The following is a 21,767-nucleotide window of genomic DNA, read 5'->3' on the forward strand; positions in this document are numbered from 1 at the left end:
ATGTCCCAGTCAGGAATCCATGAAGGATTCCACAAGTGGAAGGTCAAATTATGAATGTGTAAATCTAATATACAGAATGAAGATTTCAAGGCTAGAGATGAATATACAATTTTCATTTCTCTTTATCATAATGATATTTCCCTGGGCATCTTTTTGACACGATTAATTCTGCTGAGGGGGTACATAATTTGAAATGAGCACTTGGACAGAAAGCTGACCTGCACTTGCACATACATTTATACTGTTTATGGGTTGGTAGAGAATCACTTCATGACATTAAAAAGATATCAAAATTGAGCTGCTGAAATCCACAATATTTTCTCAACACATCCAATGAATCCTTTCTGTATTCTTAAAAATCAAGAGTTTATGAAACCAGAGGGATTTTTAAATAAAAATTTGAAATTTTTACAAAGAAAACTGTTCCAGCATTCAAACAAGACAGCTGGTCCCAGCAGTGTCAGACACTGCCAGTGTTTACTTGCTTTAATCCTCCATTTCAGTGTGAACTGAGTGACATTTGCTTACAAATAATCATCACCTAAGTGTTAGTCCTGTGGCCACTACACATGGCCCTTCTCCGTTGCTCTCAAATATCACTGTTTCAGAGAGACTCCTGGAATCTCATGGATCACTGAACGATTTTTTTTACCTGTGAAACTGTTCAAAAAGATTTTGGGGCACAAAAGTGAACCACGTGTATTTTGTGGTCTGTATCCCGTTTCCAGAATAAAAGGTAGAAGCTTGTTTCCAGTCTTTCCACTGTCTCCCACTGCCAGGAAAGATGACTCTCCATTTGTTCAGGCTGAGTTTTGGTTTGTCTCTGCCAGGAAGCAGCAGTGGGGTGGATTCTGATGGAGCCTGGGATGGAGCTCCCAGATGCTGCCAACGGTACCAAGCTGAGTCCACAGAGAAAGCCATTGCCAGGGGGTCAGGCTGCAAGACAAAGGCATGACAAGCACTGACAAACAGTTCCACTCTGGAGAAAACTCACTTGGTGTCTGTGAGCAGAGGTTTAACACCACAAACAATCCTCCTGCTCCCTGCATTGCATGTTCAGCTTCCGAGCTCAGAGAATGCACAGAATAAAAGATACAACAAAATCTTCAATATGGAAAAATCTGTTTCTATCTCTGGGGAGAAAAATAATCCAAAATGTGTTTTCCGTGTGTTATAACACCAAACTAACGTGGACAAAGCCAATTTATCAGAGGGGAACAATGGCTTTTCCATCACAAACTCTCTATCATTTTTCTCAGTCATAAAGTGCCACCAAATTTACTCAGGCATTTTTCTTCAAACGTCTGACTTTCATACAATACCCTTTCCTGTTCATTTTTACTTAAAAGGGGACTGGTTCAGGTGTTGAATGTTAATAGCTCAGACAATAAAGAACTGCAGCATCATCCTAATTTCATTTACACTCACGTAACAGTTTTCCAGAGTCTCCAAAGGAACCTGGTTTGAATGGAAAATGCCAGAGTTCTGTGCAGCCCAACAGCAGCTCAGCACTTGTCAGACCTGGAAACCAAGGGGGACAAAAAGAACCCTCTGTGTCCTTAAAGCCACAAAAGCTAATAAGTGGGAGGCAGCCTGGAGGAATTATTCAGGTGAGTCACAAGAGGAATGGCCAGGACCATTCCCCTCTGCTGCTGTACAGTCACAAACTGCTGCTGTCTCATCGTCCACTCTGCTGGGAAGTTTCTGTTTCCAGAACCTCTTTGTCCTCTTTCTTTCCATTCCATTCCTGAGGGATGGACTGTGGGCAGTATCCAACAGGGCAGACACAGTTTTCCCATTTGGTTTTCTAGGGAGAAAACATCAGTGCAATCCAGCCTAGGACAAGTCCTGTCCCTCCTTGTGTAGATGCCTCTCAAAGTTTCCACACTCACAGAGATGTATTATTATTCATTATATAAAATTCATTATATAAAATTATAATGGATCATTACCTATTTTATTCTTCCTTTTAGGAAAAGCTCTCTTTCCCACAGTCCCAATTTTTGTCACTTTTCTAACTGTCCAGTGGAGTTACTGCAGCATCAAGAGAGGGGCAGAAAGTTAAACATGTCTTGGTGTCTCAATTCCTGAACTCCTGCACTCGGAATAAACAAGATAAGCAACATACAAGTGATTAAACTATAATCTATTTATAGCAAAGGTAAGTTGGCCACACAAAAAAATGTCAGCTACACACCCAGATACACTGAGATGTGAGAGGGGAAACGTGTGAGCTGGTGTTAGCACAGGAGGCTGGATGAGCACTCACATTATTTCACAAGCTTCAGCAAAATCTCTGGAAAGTGAGGCAATAAAGAAAGCACGAAAATCTTTGCACCTCTCCCACAAAACTATGGAAGAAAGTATGTCCCAGAAAGTTTTCAAGATTTCTGATGTTTGGTGAAAGAGTGAACTGAACAATGCACTGTAAATTAAAATGGTACCATTCATAAAGTTGTCAGGCAGCTCTTGAAAAGTCACAACTTCTTAGCAACAAAAGGAGGACTGACATATCCCTTCTGGAGAACCTGGGGTGCCCTTTGGCATATGGTACCATCAGGCAGAGAATGCACAGAATTTGGAACAATGGAACAATGGCATTAAACAATTTTTTTTTGCCATGTACATATGGATTAAAACATCCAACTTGTATTGCTAAAAAGAGTGCAGGATGCTGTTCCTGGAAGGGACATATTTTGCCTGACAGTTTTGTAGTGGCACTCTGGAAAAGCTCCTGCTGGTGACAAGCCATCCCCTGCCCTGTCTCTGGGGGGATTTTGCACGTGCAGTGAACACAGAAGGGATGGATCCACTGCAATAGGAGCTTTTAACTCCACCTTCTAAAACCAAAGGCCACCATTTGTGTTGGGAAAGTCTCTTTTATTTCCTTCTTCCTGCATTTAATCAGTGAATGGAACTGCCCCCATTGATAAGATTGGAACTCTGTATCTGCCCTGACCATCTGGGCAATCTGTGCTGGTGCTTTACCTGCACTCTGATAACCCTTCACAGGCAGCCCTTGCCTGTGTCCAGAACATAAAGTACCCAGGGCATGTGAACACACTTGGAAACTTGAGAGAAACAGGATAAAGATATATTCCTTTTGCTGGCAGAAGAGCTGGAAGGCACAGTGGGTCTGCAGAGGCAGAAGGAATCACAGCCAGCCCTTTCCAAGTGTGGATTCCAACCTGTTCAGAGGGTTCTGCTCATCCCAGTTAAACTACCTCATACTTCTCTGGCTCCAGCCTTCTCAGGCAGGCTTATGCCTATTTTAAAATTATTTTATATATGTCATACTATACTGGGAACTTGGCATTCTTATACAAGTTGTGAACTTTCTTGTTAAGAGACTTAACAAGTAAGAAATCAGAGGGAAGTTTGCATGCAGTTGCTAGAATTTGGCATTTTTATCCCCAAATGCTTTGAGTTTATCTTCCATTTGCGAGTACTGCAATTGTAAGCCAGCAAAAGTATTTGGGAAATACTTTTTGTAAAAGGAATGTTGCAACAGACCACTGATGGTAAGAGTTTTCCTCTTGCATCCCTGTGTTGATCTTGCAAAGAGCCTTTCTCAGTTTTTCATTGTATGATTGGCATCCTCCCTCGGGGTGCTTTATCTCCTCTAATCCTAAAGGAAACTCTCCCCTTCTGTGGCAGAAGCAGAACTGCACTGGAGAGCTGTGCTGGTGCTGTCAGCAAGGAAGGATTGGTTCTGACACAAACTTCAGGAATATTCAAGTGCTCTCTCTCTTCTGAAGACTCTTGTACACAAAAAGGTATTGCTGACCAGAAGAGAAAGCTCATCAGAAGGCAGCAATAAGAAAACAATTTTCTCTCTTTTGAAGTTGCCTCATTCCTGCCAAACAACAGGCTCAGATCTCTGCATCCCATACCTGAGAGGCTGGAGAGAGGAATCCTGTCCCTCCTGTGTGTGCACAAAGGTTTTTACACAATTGTGCCTCCTGTGCTGTTTATCAAAGGGCACGATGGATCCACATGAAAAGAAAACCAATCCTGCTCACAGGCACATGGAAAAACAGCTGCAGAAGGCAGCAACACAAAGCAGTCACTTCCAGAGTTATCAAAGAAAGACAAGGTCTGTATCTCATTTTCAAAAGCTGGTTGGGTATTTCTGAACTTCAGGGCAAAATTTCAGACAGGGTGGAGCTTATTTTTGCAAATCAGGACTGTGAGAATTAGCACTAAAATGCAGATATGTGCATCATCAGGAACCACAACTAAGAAAAGCTGATATTTTCACTTGTACATCTTCACTTCTAAGGCAAGAAGACATAAGATAAGTCCTGTCTAAAATATTATTCCATTATTCCAAAACTTTTAGTTTATTTTATTTCCTAAGAAAGCAGCAATGATTTTTCTTCTTGATGCTCATATGGATGATGCGGCACCCCCCAAAAGAGCCTTGCCAGGGAAGGTTTGGCCAAGGAGATAACAAGTACCAAGTGAGCTGAGTATTGACAGACATTTCAGCCACAAACTTCTTTATCTGCTTTGTAGTTACCTGCGAGAAATGTCTTTCATTTTTTGGTGATACTGTATAGAAACTCTTTCTAAGCCACAGTTCACAGAAAATATTTTGTGGCTAAGACTACCAGAAAAAGGAAAGGAGTTTGGAAAGAACAAGGAAGGCAGTTACATTGATTAGCAGGATACAGACCGCAGCCTAAAATTATCCTTTAGCTTTTCAAATTAGAGACATAAGACTTGCAGTATGAAAGAATGTTGTAGAATTAAAAAAGAGCTCAAAAAACCTGCTTCGTTCAAAAAAAGCTGGTCAATGCAGACTGTTGTTATTCAACTAACAAGAGAAATGTAATATGGATTAACAATTATCTAATGGGTTTGAGTGCAAGTTTGTGTTTGTAAGGGATACACAGAAAAGAGCTTTTCATAAATCTGGTGTGTCATTAGACCACAGGGCTTCACTCCCCTATTACTGAATTACACTGGCACGTTTTTCATGTCTTGACTAGATTCTCTCTCCTCTGGAAATAAACTCCAAATCTTGCAATAATAGGTTAATTAGAAGGCTCTTTGCCGAGGACAGACCAGATTTCAGTGCCTGATGCAGAACTTTCCTGGAGCTTGAGCATGTTCAGGCACAACACTCTTCCCCAGGGCTGCAGCTGGGTTGTTAAGACTGGTTTGAAAATAGATGTGCTCTCAGCATCTGCTGACATCCAGGTCATGCACACAAGGATGATTATCAGATATTATTCAAGAAGGAAGTTTCCAGCTTGCAAACAGTAATGTGTTTGACTCCACTCTGTGAATAAGGAGCTTGCTCTGGTCTCCACATTATGTGCTCAGTTAAATAGAGAGTTAGACTGAAATGCTCTGGCTGGTGCAAGGAGTGTCCCTCTGCCAGCACACCCAAAGCTCTGGGGGGCTGTTCTTGGGACATTTGGGCCACTGGACTTCTCCCAGTGCAGGCAGAGGTAACTCCTGCACCATTCCCACCTTCTAACAAGGGCATTGCTTCTGCCCCCTCACCTCTGCAGCTGAGGACACTTTGGGAAGTGGGACTTGCACAGAGCTTTTACAGAGTCCAGAATGGCAAGGTGCTACTTGGAGAGTCAGATTGAAAGGGCAGCCAGGGCTGTGGTTTCCATGACTTTTCTTGAGGCTTCCTGTGGCAGTGAATTCCACTACACATCCTCAAAATGTTTTATGTGCATACATATTTTCATATAAATTTCAAACATGGCTGGGAAAAGTCCATCTTTAAGGATTTGAAAAGTATTAAAGAATTTTGGGCCCAGTTATCAGTTTTCTTGTTGGGCCCTGAACAATCTCAAACCAGTACTGGAGTAACAGAGTGCAAGAAGCCCTCCAAAACATAAATGAGGTGTGACTGCAGTAAGTCAGTGTAAGCAAAGTAACTTCCAGGGCAGACACAACCAGGTGGCCTCAGCAAAGCCCTGGGATAAGCCACCTCCAGCCAGATCCTGGGGAAAGGGAAAGCACAGAGACAGGGATGGGGGGGGGAGGAGGCACGTCAGAGTCAGGGAAAGGCAAAGTGAGGCAAATTGTAGAGCCACTGTGCTGGGAGCTCCTTTAATCAGCAAAGATTTCCTTGGAAAGCTGAAACCCATCCAGCCCAGTGTCTCTGCCTGTGTGGGGCTTTGTGCACTGCTCTCTTGTTTTCCTGAATATAACACATGAGAAACATTCCCATTGCTGCAGGTTGGGGAAGCATTCCCTTGTGCTCTCATCTGGCTATTCAAAAGTCTTTTTTTGCTACTGAAAAGAGACTAATATTTGTTTCAATCCAAAGTATGCCTCTATCTCCAGCTCTCTGAGTGGTCCTGCACACTACTTAATTAGAAGACCATATGTTTCAAACTCCAGCAATGGCAGAATTTAGTTACATTTTAGCCCAGAAATGAGGACACCAAAATTAGAGCAATTGTCTGAACAATAATTTTTTTTCTTTGTTCCACTTAATATTCAAAATCAAAGTGAAGTGGCCTCTAAAAGACAATCTAATATTTATAGAGTGTATGATTATAAAGCACTTAGGATCAAAATTATGTTGCAGATGTTCATGTGGGAACTCAGCAATGCTGAAAAATTCCAAAAGGAAGCAGAAAAATTGAAAATAAACTGGAAAGTGACCAGAAGATCCTTTATATGTAAAAACCTTTTATGCAACTATGTTTTTGTCAGAATGTGCTGACTCTAATTTCGGTTCCCCAAATCTGAATGTTAAAGTGCCTCAAAGAGAATAGTTACTTATTTATGTGAATGGAAAGAAAAAGCAGAGTGGCTAAAAAGGTTGCCAATTCACCAGGGCACAGCTCCATGTCAATCAAAGATCCAGGGAAAGCTCCATCAGGATCCAATCACAAGCATTATGGGGGGAACATCCAGTAACTCCTGGGCTGGGGAACCAGGGGTGGGCACAGCACAAACCTGTTCTGGTCCTGTCCAGAGCAATTGTTGTCAGCCATTTCTGAAAGAAGGATGTGAAAATCCTCTCAGTCCAGACACTCCTTCCTGGCAGTGTTGGACCACAGGGAGAACACCAGGAGACCTGGGAGGACCACAGGAACTGGGGGAGGACCACGGGAACACAGGTTAAGGTGCAGGAAGCTGATCCCCCCTTCCTGCTCACAGGTTTCCTTGGCCTTGAAGACCACCAGAAATAAAAGAATCTGAGCACGAAATGCATAATAATAACATGTACCTGTGAAGTGCTCCTTGGAAGCATCAACTCCTTTTTAAAAACAGTAGCAAGATTCCCTACAACCCTATCTCTTTCTCTCATTTTTTTAATCCTGTACTGTCATCCTCAATAAGGTAATTGGGATGCACATATTTGCATTTAAATAAACTAGATAGTAAAATAAGATAATACAACAGAAACTATTTTATGATGCCACAAAATAGTCTAATACAAAAGTTCCCTTGTTGGCAGAGGATTTCCCCCCAAACCCATGGTAATACAATCTGAGAGACCAAAGTTTACACTGTGCCAGGTCAAGGCTAGTTTTCCTAGAAAGGTTTATAACCACAATATTCTACCTATATCTCATTTCCTCTGGAATCTTCCTTGTTCCTCCTTCTGTCAGGTCACAGAGATACAACATTTACCTGAAGAAATGTCACCTTGTTCCAGAGCAACGAGTCACTGGAGCAGCTCAGGGGCAGTGCTGGGAAGAGGGTGAAGCTGCTCCACTCACACTGCAAATTATTGCAGGTGCCTCAATCTGCTGGAACCAGTCTGGCTCTTCCTGAAGCAGGAATTCAGGGAGAAGTGGTCTACAGTGTCCCACAGACACAAAGGGTGGTTGGGTTTGTCCTGCAAGGTGACCCAAGCCAGACCTTTTGGAGGGAACAGTAATTATTAAGTAATTTTGGGAAATGTCATCTTATTCCTGGAGAAAAATACATGAAGCAAGAGAACTTAACCCAGTCCCTTCAGAAACTGTGTCTTTACAGAATATCAGAGGTGCTGCAGTGAGGTACCACAAACAGAGATTCAAAAGCACATTAAAAAAGTGAGATCTAGGAAAATTTCAGAAAACTTTTTTTTCTCCATTCACTCAGGCTGCACTCAGAGCACACAGGGATTGCATGTAAAGAGCAGAACTGTGAAGCAGAACTGGGCCAGGCCTGATGAAGCACCTCTTTGTTATTCAGCAGGGTAGTTACTGTATAAAACCAGGCAAGGCCAAGGAGAATGGGCTGAGGGAGGCACAGGGTGTCACAGGAGGCACAGGGTGTCACACTCCACACTGGCACTATTTTGGGTCCAACAGAGGCTGGTACCCTCTCTGAGCATCTCCTCACTCTGGGGGCAGATCCTTCCTTGTCAGAATCTCTGGAAGGTCAAACTCCCTCTCCCAGTCTATGTTCAAGCTCTGTGTTTTCAGTAAGGTCTGAAAGCATAAAAACCCTTAAGATAAAAAGCAAACATGTGCCTCTGGCACACTGAAGACTCCTCAGGCTTGTTTTTTTGTTGCTTTGCAGCAAATGACTCGTGCAGTCTTTGCATGAGTGCAAAATCATCATGATAAGGAGCAACCAGGTGTCTGATTCCAAAAATGAGAGGCAGAGTGGAATCAAAGTGATATCAGAGCAGCAAATGTTAAGACTGAACCCAAAAGGAAGTTAAGAAATCTAATTCCAAATCTGATCTTCACTTACATCTGATTGCAACATTTGAGATCATATTATCATAACCTGTATTGTTAATTACTACTTAACCAATGGAAAGGAGGAAATTTTAATTCTGTTCAATATTACTTAAGTCTGAAATGTGCCTTTAAAGCAGAATGATAAGTATCAGACTGTGAAAACATGCTGAAGAATAGCCTTAAATGAAAAATAGCAAACCCCTTTTTTGCTATTATTCTTCAATTTCTAAAATACCCAAGAATTTAAGATACTAAATTCTAACTCATGCAAAGCTGTTTTGTTCATCTGTTCTGAGGACTATTTTTTGGTTGTAGAACTTTATACCATCACAAACACTGGCCCAAATTTCAGGTTTTAATTACTCTGTAATTAAAGAGCAGAACACAGGCACTCTGATGATTTGCAGCCAAGGTTTCAATGAAAACAGCAAATATTTTTTGCTTGCCTGTAAAGTAGGATGGCTGATTTCTGATGCAAATTGAAAGACTGGTTATTCAAAGTACTCCATTTCATTATGACCTAAACCAGATGACATTCAAAGTCAAGCACAACAAAAAGCATTAATAAGCACAAATGCTGTGTGAGTCTGATGGAGAAATAAATCCACTTCTAGGCTGACTTTTCACATACAGCATTTTCGACTGAAATTGCACTAGGGCATGAATCTGTTCTTGAGTCAGAGAAAAAAGGGTCTTATCATCCTCTTCTTGCTTATCCTGTTGACACAGGAGAGACCTGCAGCCAAGTCTGCCCAACAAACCCAAACTGTTACAACTGGTCCCCGAGTGTGTGGAAGAGCCTCTCCACCACTGCATCCCAAGGTGGTGTTCCTGTCAGAGCAGCCTAGTACAGTGTTACTGAAGTGATTTCAAGCTGATGGTTTTGCTTTTAAAAGCACCTGATTGTAATTTATATCTTCCCCCTGAAGGTGGTTACAACCTGCTGGTACCGGGGCACTTGACTCACTCATCTCCAGTTATTAACTGAGCTGGGCTTGGCTCTGACCCTGAAGTGGATGATGGAAACCACAATTGTTTATGAACAGGCAATACCATGAGCCTGGGAAGTTGTCAGTCTGCGTTCCTGGAATTTTACTCATTTGTTAGTTATCTTGTGTAAGCCCAGCTGACCTGCTGTGAACAATGAACTTCCTTTAAATTCAGAGACAGATTCAAACCCTTACATTGTGTTCCTTCTTCTTTTCTATTTCTTAATTACCTTCTCTGCCTTGACTGCTGTGTTGCTCCTGCTGTCCCCTCTCACTCCCTCAGCACACAGTGAAGTTATAAATACCCAAATACGGGGTGCTGGGAGTCACATCCCTGCAGTGAAGGTGCCACATTTGCGGCTCCTCAGGATAACGTGAGTGAGACGTTGCCCGAGTGGGTGAAGGTTAAACACAACCCCAATCTGGAGTTGCTGTTGCACCAGGCTGACCCTGCAGCTCCTGCACGGCGATTTCACAGCTTTTCTTGGCAGCAGAAGACAAAGTCTTTCGGCAGAATCATCTATTTCTGTGTCTGGTACAGCATCTCTTCATTCATCACTGCACTGCAGCGCCCCAAGACACGGTTTGTTACTGTCATGTGAATTCTGCAAAAGAAACTATTTGCAGGAGTAGATTCCTCTTGGACAAAACCCACAGGTCAGGTCTGTCAATCCTGCCATTACACAACAGTCCAAGGAATCTGTCAGACCTGAGCCCCTTTTTCAGGGAACACCAGCATGAAAGGCAGTGCCTACACCCTGAGAACCTTGTTCACAAGAGCTAATTGTGACCTCTCCCCCCAGGAGCTGTACTGCCCCTGCTAAGAGAAAAGGGAGCTGTTTTTAAAACTGAAGTGTCAGTGTTCCTAGTCTGGGGCATGGCATTGCATAACCTGACTTCCTAGTAACATTTGCCAATCCTTTTATCAAATTCTTCCAGTATTAAGTATGTGCTTGATGGAATTTCTGATTTTACAACACCAAGAAATAAAACTGGGGTCTCTTCTAAAACATATTACCCATAATTTCATAAAGTACAGTTATACAGCATATACAGACACATTCAGGGTGATTTCCTACAGAAATCTGAAAGAAACAAAGCCAATTTCAAGACTATCCTATAGGGAGTTCCACCTTTTCCTGCCAAGCAAAGACCATTGCAAGCTGGTGGTGCTGGTTCTTGAGCTCAGTGGTACAACCAACATGAGGCTGTTCTCAATGCCTGTCCCAGGGTGTGCTGTACATGGATGGGAACCCAAAGAACAGCAGCACACACACCGAGGCTACAAAAGAAAATGCATTTCAGTGATTTTTCAGTGGAAAGGGGTGTCAAGGAGTTTGTACAATCCTAATTTATCACCCAGGACACAACTGAACTGGTGAGCAGTGACAGTGTCAATAAACAGGCAGAGCATTCACATATTAAAGGATTCCACATCAAATGATTCTGGCTCTAATCAACAAAAGAGCAGCACAAGAAATACTTCAATACTTTACCACTTCATTTAAAGGCCTCTGTCTGTTTTGCAACCATTAACCAGGTGGTCACTGTAAAGATTTGCTGATGTAAATGAACCACCCATTCTGCAAACAGAAAAATGACTGTCAGTGTCCCAGCATGGACAAAACTTCAGGAATCAGTGTCCCAGCCTTGCACTTCATCCCAGCAGGATTCCACACTAAACTGTTGCCTGTAAAAATGTAGAATTGTGCAGACTGTGGGTTAACCCACATCAGCTGAGCACTTTACAAGTCCCAGAGCCTGACAAACTCACAGCTGTAATTTTAAGAGCACAACACTTTAAAGGCAAACAGCAGGCAGACACTGTGGACTTGGGGCTCTACCTCCTATATATTTGTTTCTGTATTTACAGCCTTGCAGGCCACTCCCATTTTTAAAGAAAGATTAACACATTAGTTTGCCCCAATTACACATGTAACAGCATTAAAGTAGGTCAGGGCCATTTATTAGAAATGAATGTTTTAGTGCAAACAGTATATTTATCTTGGCGCCCTTAGGGAAATATTCTACAGATTTTAATAGAAAAAAAAGACACTCTTCTACTGACTTAGATTAGGAACATAAATTTATTAGAATCTTCCCTTTTTTTCATAATGGACCTAGAAGGTGCCCTTTTTGAACCACAGAAACTAAAACTTCCTCTCTGGTACATGTGGTGTAAGAAACAAAAAATAGTAAGAATCTTTCCTTTTATGCAGTGTGCAAGACTAGAAGTAGAATTGGACATATGTTTCGTAAGTTTACCAGTTCACAGCCCAGCTTTAGGGTTGGTTCCACCATGCAGCACTGCAGAGATTACCAGGACAGGGAGAGAGGCAGCAGGTGACTGACAGGGCACACTGAAGATGAGCAGAACTGCCTGAGAAGCTCAGAAATACCTCTACTGCAAATATTTCCTGTATCAGGCACCAGCGAGGTATAAAGTGAGTGCAGACAAGTCTTTAAGTAGCAATGCATTTGTTTTACAGCCTGCCCACCCTGGCTGCTGCTCCATTAGAGCACTTTGCTGCCCAGCAGAGCTCTCCTGGAGGCAGTTTCAGTTATGAACTGTTTGCTCTGTGCTCTCCTTGCAGGCACAACCATCACTCACTGCAGGCAAAGGGAACCAGGGGAAGAAAAACAGCTCTCCCCGAATGCCCTCATAAATTCACAGGGAGAAATAACTGTGCAGCACTACCCAAAACCTTTAGTTTTATTAATGGCAGGGAGGCAGTAATTCTGTCCCATAAATGTTCTCAGCTTCACCTACTGGTTGAAATGGAAGATGCACCATGTTGGCCAGTTCTACTTTACCTCATTATTACAGGTCCTGCAAACTATTAAATCACATAATCTGGTGACAGGACTGTCTGTGGCAGAAATACACTCTCAGAGAACAATAAGTACCGTGGGAGGTTGAGCACCAACACTTCTTCCCCTGCTCAAGTACAACTCCAAGGGCCCTGAGGAGGGCAGCAGGACAAACAAATAGAAGAATCAAAACAAAACAAATCTGAACATAACCTGGAACCTGAATGAGACCTAAGGCAGAGTGGGCTATAATTAAATGACAGCAATGTGGGAGTACTAGAGCAGAATACAGACCCCAATAACACACAGTGACTGAATGGCAGCAGAACATCCACTGTTCCTTTCTTGCTGCATGATTTTCCCTGTCTGGAGCACGGTGAAAACACTTGCCATTCCACAGCTGTACTTTGAAGCTCCCAGCACTAAAACTCCCAGATGCCCCAAGTATTACAAGAACCACAGGCAGGTCACACTCAGGGCTGTTTTCTTGAAGCTGAATTGGCTTCAGTGCAGCTGCTCCATCACTGGGGGAAATCAGCTGAACCCTCCACACTTGAAAACTATTAAATCCCTCAGCAGCTGTACCACAGTCCTAAGTGCAGAATGAGAGAGGCCTATGGGAACTGTGTGGTTATTCCATGTGAGGTTTGCAGACATGAAATGACTGATGCAAACTGTGTCAGGAGCCAGGGACAGCACTGCCACTGTCTTTTGCAGTTTGTCTAAAGAAAAATTAAGAATATACCGCATTCAAACCAAAGGTGAACCAGTTCATGTGCCAAGTGCATGCCTTAAGTGCCCATAAGATATTTCAGGATATATTACACATAACAGAGTTGCTTTCCCAAAATAAGTGTAGATGTATCATTAATTTCACATCTCCTCTGACCCTGCATTTTCCTGGGCTTCCAGTATTTGTCACTGCTAAAGCAAAGTCAGTTGTACCTTTGAACTAAACTGCACTGTAGAGGGGCCAGGGGCAGAGACTCCTCATAACAAGTATAGGAGTGAACAAAACCATCTTTACTGCTCAGCCCTGCTGTAGACTTTGCTGTAGCCAACATTTCTCTGCAGCCTGGATGCAAAGGGAAACGGGGTATTAAGGTACCAGTCTGTTCATCATTCCCCTTTTCCTTCCACAGCAAGACATTTTGAATCAAACAAGTAGGAATTCAGACAGTAATACACCACAGCTTCTGTGCAAACAAGAGTGAGAGTCTGCAGAGCCCCCCGGGGCAGTGCCCCAAAGAGGGGCTGCAGTGCAAGTGCCCCCAACCCCCTTTAGATCCCACCAGGAGCCCTGAACCCTCCTGCCCCAAGCCAGGCTCTGGAGGTTGCATTGCTCAAGCAACTCCTTGTTTGTTTTTCCAAAGCCTCAGAGCACAAACACCATCCAGGTTCCTGAAAGGGAACGTGGTGCTGTTGGCAGGAACATCACAGACCATTTTTTACTACAGATCTCCGAGTGGAGCCTCATTACAGTGCTATTTGCAAAAGCTGAGAGCAAGTTTGCAGCTCTCCCATGTGCTGCACAGGATTTGTTCCTCTTTCTTTTCTTTGCCAGGGAGGAACACATTCTCCCAAACAGAGTCCTTCTTTTTTTTTTTTTTTTCATTTTTAGAGAAGGCTGCGGGAGACAGGGTGGAAATGGCATCAAAACACATTTTCCACAAGATTAATGTGAACTCAACCTTGCACAGCTTAACATTTTTAATCACTCCTGTGCATATACCTTATGTGAGGACTAAAGCTAAAAAGATGTGTTTACTGAATGGTGGCAAGCCTAAAAAAGCACAAACCAGATGAATGGATACTCAAGTGTCTGCTTAATTACAGTTAAATATAGGAGAACATGTATAATTTCAGCCTTCAATACCCACACCTGGCACTACCCACTTCAGAGCTCCAGCACTCCCAGCACCAGTTTTCAGATGGCCCTGGGAATGGGGAAATGGGATTCAGGCACCATGTGGATGGCCCAGCCCCGGGGTGACAAAATCCCCTGCAGAACTGACTGTGCTGATGTTGATCTACCCACTTGTGTGCTACTTCATTTTGTCTGGTGAGATGTTCTGACTCAATGTCATGGCCAGAGCCTGGATGTGTGGGAGCTTCTCCAGGGGGTCTCCAGTTCTGGAACAATCTCTTCTCATCCCTGAATTTCAAGTCACTTTAAACACTGAGGATAGAGGCCAGTGATGCCTTGCACATTATAAAAAAATGATAAAAAACCAAAGAAAAAGGTAACTAAGACATTGCCAAAACAGCAGAAGGTAACTGTATGATAGAAGAACTTCAAAAAATTAATATTTCCAGGTAAACTAGAGGCAATTACTTTACAAGCACATAGTACAGGAAACGTATCATTGGGGAGAGGGCAGCTGGGATGAGGCTTGCAGGAAAACTGCAGTTTTTACATGGATTTGCAATTTTCCATGGGGATATCACAATACACACAAGGTCACCTCACCCCTCACTGAAATGCAGTTCCTGTGCAGTGGAAGGTGGTGACCAGTTAAGAGCAGAGTGACACCATCATAAGGGCTTTGAGCAGCAGAGTTCCAAAAGCTGGAAGGGGAAATTTAGGTGGGCAGAATGTAATTATCCATTTGGAATTCAGCCAGAGCCACACAACTCTGAACTCTCCATTTGCTGCCAGCTCTAACAACAGCACAGCCCCAGCGTTTGCAGCAGGACTGGCAGGCAGCTCTCAGGATAAGCAGCAGGTACCTCACGAGCTGTTTGCAGGATGGCTGGAGCAAACCCCCCTGGCTGGGAGGGAGAACAGCCAGAACACAAGCCAGAAAAGCACCAGGCAGCGTGACAAGCACTCTGGCACTTTGAAGTCAAGGGCCAAACCTTTTTCACACATTAGAGATTTAAAAAGTTATTTGGCACATCAACTTTCTTGCAAGCAACTGCAGCCATCTGGTTTTCTTTCAAAGCTCCCACCCAGACAGCTCCTTTATTTATCCAGCCCCTGGGGAACCTCACACATTCCTGACAGCTCCAGCAGATGGGTACTTTCCCTCTCAGTTCCCATCTCTCTAGATCCCTGCTTTGACTCACAGCAGCTCTCTGTTTCCAGACATGCTGCTGAAGCTGGAAACAAGTGCCAACTGAATCAGAGCTTCTCAACGAGACACTCTGAACTGTGTTCTCAGCACTTAACAGGCCATCTACAATCCTCTGGGCACATGCTCTCAGCCCGTGTTCCTGCACTACTGCATTCTCCACACTGTGCATTGGAGGGACCAGAGTGTTCCCCTGTCAGCACCCTCAGGGTCACCCAGGTCCCTTCACCTGCTCCCTGCTGTGCTCTGGGTGCTCACCCAGAGTATCCAAGCACTGTCTGAAAACAGCACAGCAGATGCAGAGCAAATAAACCCCTCCCCGGATCCTCAACTGTTCCCTCTTCTCACTCACTAAGAGCATAAGGGAATTTTGCTGCTTTCTGAGCACCTTGTCTTTCAAGGAAAGGGGAGAGCTCCAAGAGTAACAGTGAAAGCCAGAGATTCCTAAGAGAAAATGTGGCATACACTGGGAGAACACTTCTTGCTATCAAGATTAGAATAATAGTTGTATCCTTTATAAACATATAAGATTTATGGATTCTCCTTCATTTTCCTGCTGCAGGGGATGAACCTGTTCTGAATTGAGAGCTTGAAAGGAAATTCTTGTGAGGTTATGCCCTGAACTGTTGAGTTTAGAGGCACCGAATAATTTACACTGGACAAGACCCCCATGCCAGGGCAGGGCCAGCTTCAGAGGTAGAGGAGGTTTCTCAGGGCCTTGTCCACTCAGGTTCTGCAAATCTCCAAAGACAGAGGTACCACTTTAGGAAGTTCAGAGATGTGCAGACTAGAGGCTGACAAGGATACCAGTTCTTCTGTGTGACTGGGATAGCTCTAGGGAGATACTCCCTACCCAAATATCCATATTCACATTCCAATCTTTCTTTAGCCAAAAGGAAAGGTGAGAGTCTTGCAGAGGATGATTTGAGAGAATCTATCTGAGATAACACAAGGAGCCTGTCTCTTCTAATTATTTCCTGTCTAGGGAAATAAATCTACAAGGTCAATGCTTTAAATTAAGTATCTACACTTAGGAGGTGTAAATATCCAGCAAAGGATAAATAACAATTTCCTAAATATCCTGGGAAAAATAGCCCCATCCACTATTACTGTAGCACTGTGGATGTCCAGAGTTTAAACTGATGAACATACCTAGAAATCTCCCCAATTTCACACTGCCCTCCTTCCTTCAGTCAACTGAGTCAGTTAAACACAATATAAACTGCAGGTGTTGTGGGAGAGGTGGGCATGACCTGAAGGTTAGTCTTTTATTCAAGTAACTTAAATATTTATTTTTTTAGAGCCACTTGAAGTTATACAAGGTAGTAGAAAAAGGAGGAGAAGGAACCATGTACTCTTTTCTCCCTCTGCATTTCAGAACCCACTCATGCTCCAGAGAGGTACAGACTAAAAGGCAAACTTTTCTGCAGCCAGATTATAATATGTCCCTAGTTTGTTATGAGTGGTGTGCCCTTATTTTTAATTATGAGTTTATGACATGTTTTAGGGCTGTTAAACTAATTAGCTACTGCACCAGAAGTGGAACACCTGCCTTGTTTCCAACACGAAGTAGTTAAGCTTTAGCAGAGTGATTCAGAGCAGTTTTATTGGATTCAAGGATTTAATAAAAATTAACATTCAGGAAAGTATGACATTTGTTTTCATTCAAAAATTACCTGCAACAATGTCTTTAACACAGCTCCTTTGACACCATTTTCATTATGTTTAACTAAACTAAGACCTTTTTGAAACTGGCAGCTAAACATTTAAGTCTCGGTTTAATTGAAAGCTCAGTTAATGGACACAACCAATCTGAAAGTGTATATTGGGATCAGAATATGGTCTGAATAGGCTTGGTCAGCAAAAGCAAGACTGTGAATTTTTCATTGAAACCACCTGAGATATGTGAAAATTCTGCCTGAGGGGGTCCATCTCCCACTGTACCACAGTTCTGTGGGGCTGGACAAGGACTGGTGACCCCAGCTCGATGGGAGAGGCTGTGAGAGCTGCAGCCAGCCCAGCTCTGTCCCCCTGGGCACAGCAGGGACACGGGAGCTCCAAAGGGACCTTGGAGCTGAGGTGTCAAAGCTGCATCAGGGGGCTGAGCTGGTCCTGCAGGACTGGGAGCAAGGATAAGGATCAGAAGTGAAGGATTAGAAGGGAAGCCAACCCCAGTAAGTGCCAAAGAAATAGTTCAGGGGTTTAAAGCTGTTATTTGACTGTCAGCAAACAAGAGCCACAGCCACACTCATGCCTATTGAATAAATTATTCAAAGTACAGCAGCACAACTCTCATCATTTCCTGGCAGAAACTTTTTCCTCTGCTCCTTGAATATCCCCAGCTGGTCAGGCAGGAACCAGCCATGGCCATCCTGGTGTGTTCTGTTCTCTGCCTCCTCACTGCCCAGCACACCCTGATGGAAAGGAGCAAATCCTTTTAAGACAGCCCACATTAAAAAATTGTGATGGCAAAGTCAGGTTAAAGGTTAAGGAGAGCAAGAAGCCATGATGCAGTTATGTTATTTACTTGGAAGAACTGCTCTCAAGTCCACTAAAACTAACAGTCTGTGCCACTAAAAGACAAACAATAAATACATAATGCTATGCTGTGTGATTTTCTGCATCAATTATTCCGGCTGGGGTTTATTATTAGGTTTTATGTAAAGGGTGGCACAAGGGTTTGAACAGGCTAAGTGGCAAGGAAGCAAAGCTTTATAGGACATTTTCATTTTCAAGCTCCTGATTGCAAAGCAATATATTCTTTCAGCAGCCAACACTGCCAGAGATGTTGGGTTAGATTTTTATGTGAGCTTTCAAAAGGAAAGGACTTGTAGCCAAGCAACACATCTGAACAAAAAAATTGCTGGTGGCACTGCCAGAACAAACTCCCAAAGCTCTCCATTAGCACCTGCCCTGCAGAGCCCTGGAGGTCAGACCTTGCTCAGGTCACTGTGATCCTGGCTGGCCAGGGGCTCGTGTTTGAGCCCCCAGGGCACAGCAGTGCCTGTCACAGCCCAGCAGCAGCATTTGGTGTGCTTGGCACTATGCTGGGATGAGCTCCTGGTGTTCCAGGTCAGCCCCAGAGCTCACAGGGCACTGCAGGGCCACCTCTGACTGCACAGGTTGTGCTTTCAGCAGAACTTACTGCCAGACATTTCAGGACATCAGGAAACTATAATTTAAGCCTTATTTTCAAGTGTTCTTGGCAACGTGTGGCTCTTGCTGAGAACTCCTGGGCAGATTTGCAACAGAGCCAGGATGGAGTCACAGGCAAGTTCCTGACAATCTGCCACCTTCCCAAGGCAGATTTTCTGAAGGAGTCTGTCCTACCTTAGTCCCTCACCATCATTCACCTGACAGCAGCCCAAATGTGCTCAGAAGAAAGGTAAATCCAAGAGGCTGAGTCTGCAGCAGTGTTTCTGGGGCACAGGTTTCAAAAAACTGCTGCCCTGGTGGGGATCACTGAGAACACACTCCCTCCTGTTGGCTGCAGGGATCAGAACACTGAACAGAGATGAGAAACTAAGATACAGATTGGCCACGGCAGCTTTCCTGACCTTTTCCTGCTTCCTCTCTGAAACCTGTGCTCCCTATTTAGTTCTCAGAGGAGCAGAGGAAGAAGGGGGTTCTGAGCAATGGAAGGGAACTTGCCAGCAGGTCAGTCTTTGGAGCTGCTGCCACTCCATTTTCCTGGGCATCTCTCAGGGCACTCATCCATGCTGCTCTGATGCACAGAACTTCTTTGCTCTGAAATGTAACACAAGGCTCAGTAATGGCCCTTTTAAGCAAAAACTCCATTGCACTTGCCTGTGTGTAAGGGAAGATGACAGCAGTGACACCCAGGCGGGTTTGTGACACGAAGATTTGTGTCTCAGTAGATTTATGTCATACATGGACACTGTTCATCCTCCTGGGAAAAGAGAATATCTTTTTTCATGTTATCCAGTATGACTTTCCTCAAGCTCTCTGATGTAACTTGAAAAACACAGTCACAGTTTTACAGATACAGATGGAAAATGGCACTTAACAAAAATGCCAGGTTAAATGACAGATCAAGCAGTTAGGAAAAGCTGCAGATAAGAATAATTCAGAGTTACTGTTCTCTTGATTTGTTTAGAGAAAAGGGATTTTATTCTTAAGTAGCAGATTGAAATCTTGTGGATTGAATTAGAAGAAAAATCTGAGGCTCTCTGCTCACTTCTCCTACTGTTAAAAAAGTAAAGTATTTTCAAATCCACTTCATATTCTCAGTCCTCACCTGTGAAACCCCCTTGTGAGATATCCTGCAGCAGAAAGAAGCAGCAATAACTTCAGGGCCTCTGTGTCTATTTGGCAGCCAGTTAACTTGTCAACACAGGGAGATGTGCCATTAAGCTCTAACAGTATAGCCTATTCTGGCATAATTGTTGCATAATGATTTCCTTTGACTTTTCCATACAAAAAAACCAGCTTGTTTATAGCTCATAATACTCCAGCATTTTCATTTCAGACAAAACCGCCAAGTTAGAAACAAGATAAAGTAAAATTTAAATTAATATTTCTCAAAATGGTTATCCATCTTTTCCACCCCGGCAGGAGGGGGATCTATGGACAGTCCCTCCCCTGCACGGTCTCTCTCCTGTCTTTGTACAAGCCATATGCAGCATAACACAGCTCAGCATTAGGGGTGGGGTTCCCATTCCTATTTACCACACCTGGCACATCCCAATACCGTGCCCTTTCCCCCCTGAAATCCCCCCCTTTTCCAAACCTCAGACTAATCAGCCTCGCAACACCCCCCAAAGCCACCGAACTTCGCTGCCACCGCTTTGGTTGCAGCAGGAGGAGGAGGAATGTGGTCTCCAAGGTTACTGGGACACTAGTCCTTTGGAGATTTCAGGCAGCTCATGGAGTCGCCCAGAGGAGATGTGTGCCAGGGTGGGCAGTGCCCTGAGAGCCACACACAGACATTGTCTGCAATGCCAGGGTGGGCAGTGCCCTGCAGAGCCACACACAGACATTGTCTGCAAAGCCAGGGTGGGCAGTGCCCTGAGAGCCACACACAGACATTGTCTGCAATGCCAGGGTGGGCAGTGCCCTGCAGAGCCACACACAGACATTGTCTGCAATGCCAGGGTGGGCAGTGCCCTGAGAGCCACACACAGACATTGTCTGCAATGCCAGGGTGGGCAGTGCCCTGAGAGCCACACACAGACATTGTCTGCAATGCCAGGGTGGGCAGTGCCCTGAGAGCCACACACAGACATTGTCTGCAATGCCAGGGTGGGCAGTGCCCTGCCGACCCAGCCGGGCACGGGTTGGATCCAGGGCCGGGTTCCAGAGGGTCCCGCAGCCCCGGAGGGTCCCGCAGGGCTGGGAACACTCTGCAGCCCCCAGTGCGGTTCAGAGCTGTGCCTGAAGGTCCAGCCCAGCCCAGAGCAGACCCCCTCAATGCCTTGTGCCTGTCAGCACAGGACACAATTTGCAATCAGATGCAGAAGCAAAGGGAACCAACTCCTTTATATTCCAGTCAGACCCAGCTCTCCTGCAAAAGGGATCAATTGCCTGATCATTGTCTCTGATGCATGCAGTAAGGGCAGGCTTAAAGATGTTTTTTGACCTTTCCTATCTCCATAAAATACTTTAGGGTAGAGCCCAAACATCAGAATTAGTGTATATTCCTCCAAGGGTACCAGAATAAGGCAGGTAAAGGTCTGATCTCAGTTACCCAGGCAACTGCAAACAGCACAGGCTGCTCATGCTCATCAGAACGTGTTTTTTTTGAAAGCATTCAGTCCTGGAGTCTGCAGTGTTTCCAAGTAATTATATTCATATGGTGCATATATGCTGCAAAAATAGCTTCTTCATTTTCTGCCAGCCAAATTAACCATGAAAATGGACCAGTTTAGGAATGTAATTATTACAGACTAATTTGGCAAACTAGACAGGCAGTGTTACCTCAGCCTGGGCAGCCCTGTCTCCCAGGATTTCACTTGCCTGAGGCCTTTTTCAAAGAGCAAGACAGCTGGGAGCAGGCACTGGGCAGGGAGGGCAGGAAGGGTTAGGATGGAAGGGGCTCTTCTTGGAGCTTCATTTCTGCAAACACACTGCTGCAGATCTTCTGCCAAAGCTCAGAAAACTATCAGTATTGCAATGGGGAAGGGATAACCACCCCCACAGAGGGAGCTGGGATCAAATGTTCAGAGCTGAAACAAGCATGGAAAAGATGCAGACAGCCCCACCATGCAGAC

The sequence above is a fragment of the Chiroxiphia lanceolata genome, chromosome 15 (genome assembly GCF_009829145.1).
Source record: "Chiroxiphia lanceolata isolate bChiLan1 chromosome 15, bChiLan1.pri, whole genome shotgun sequence".
NCBI lineage: Eukaryota > Metazoa > Chordata > Aves > Passeriformes > Pipridae > Chiroxiphia > Chiroxiphia lanceolata.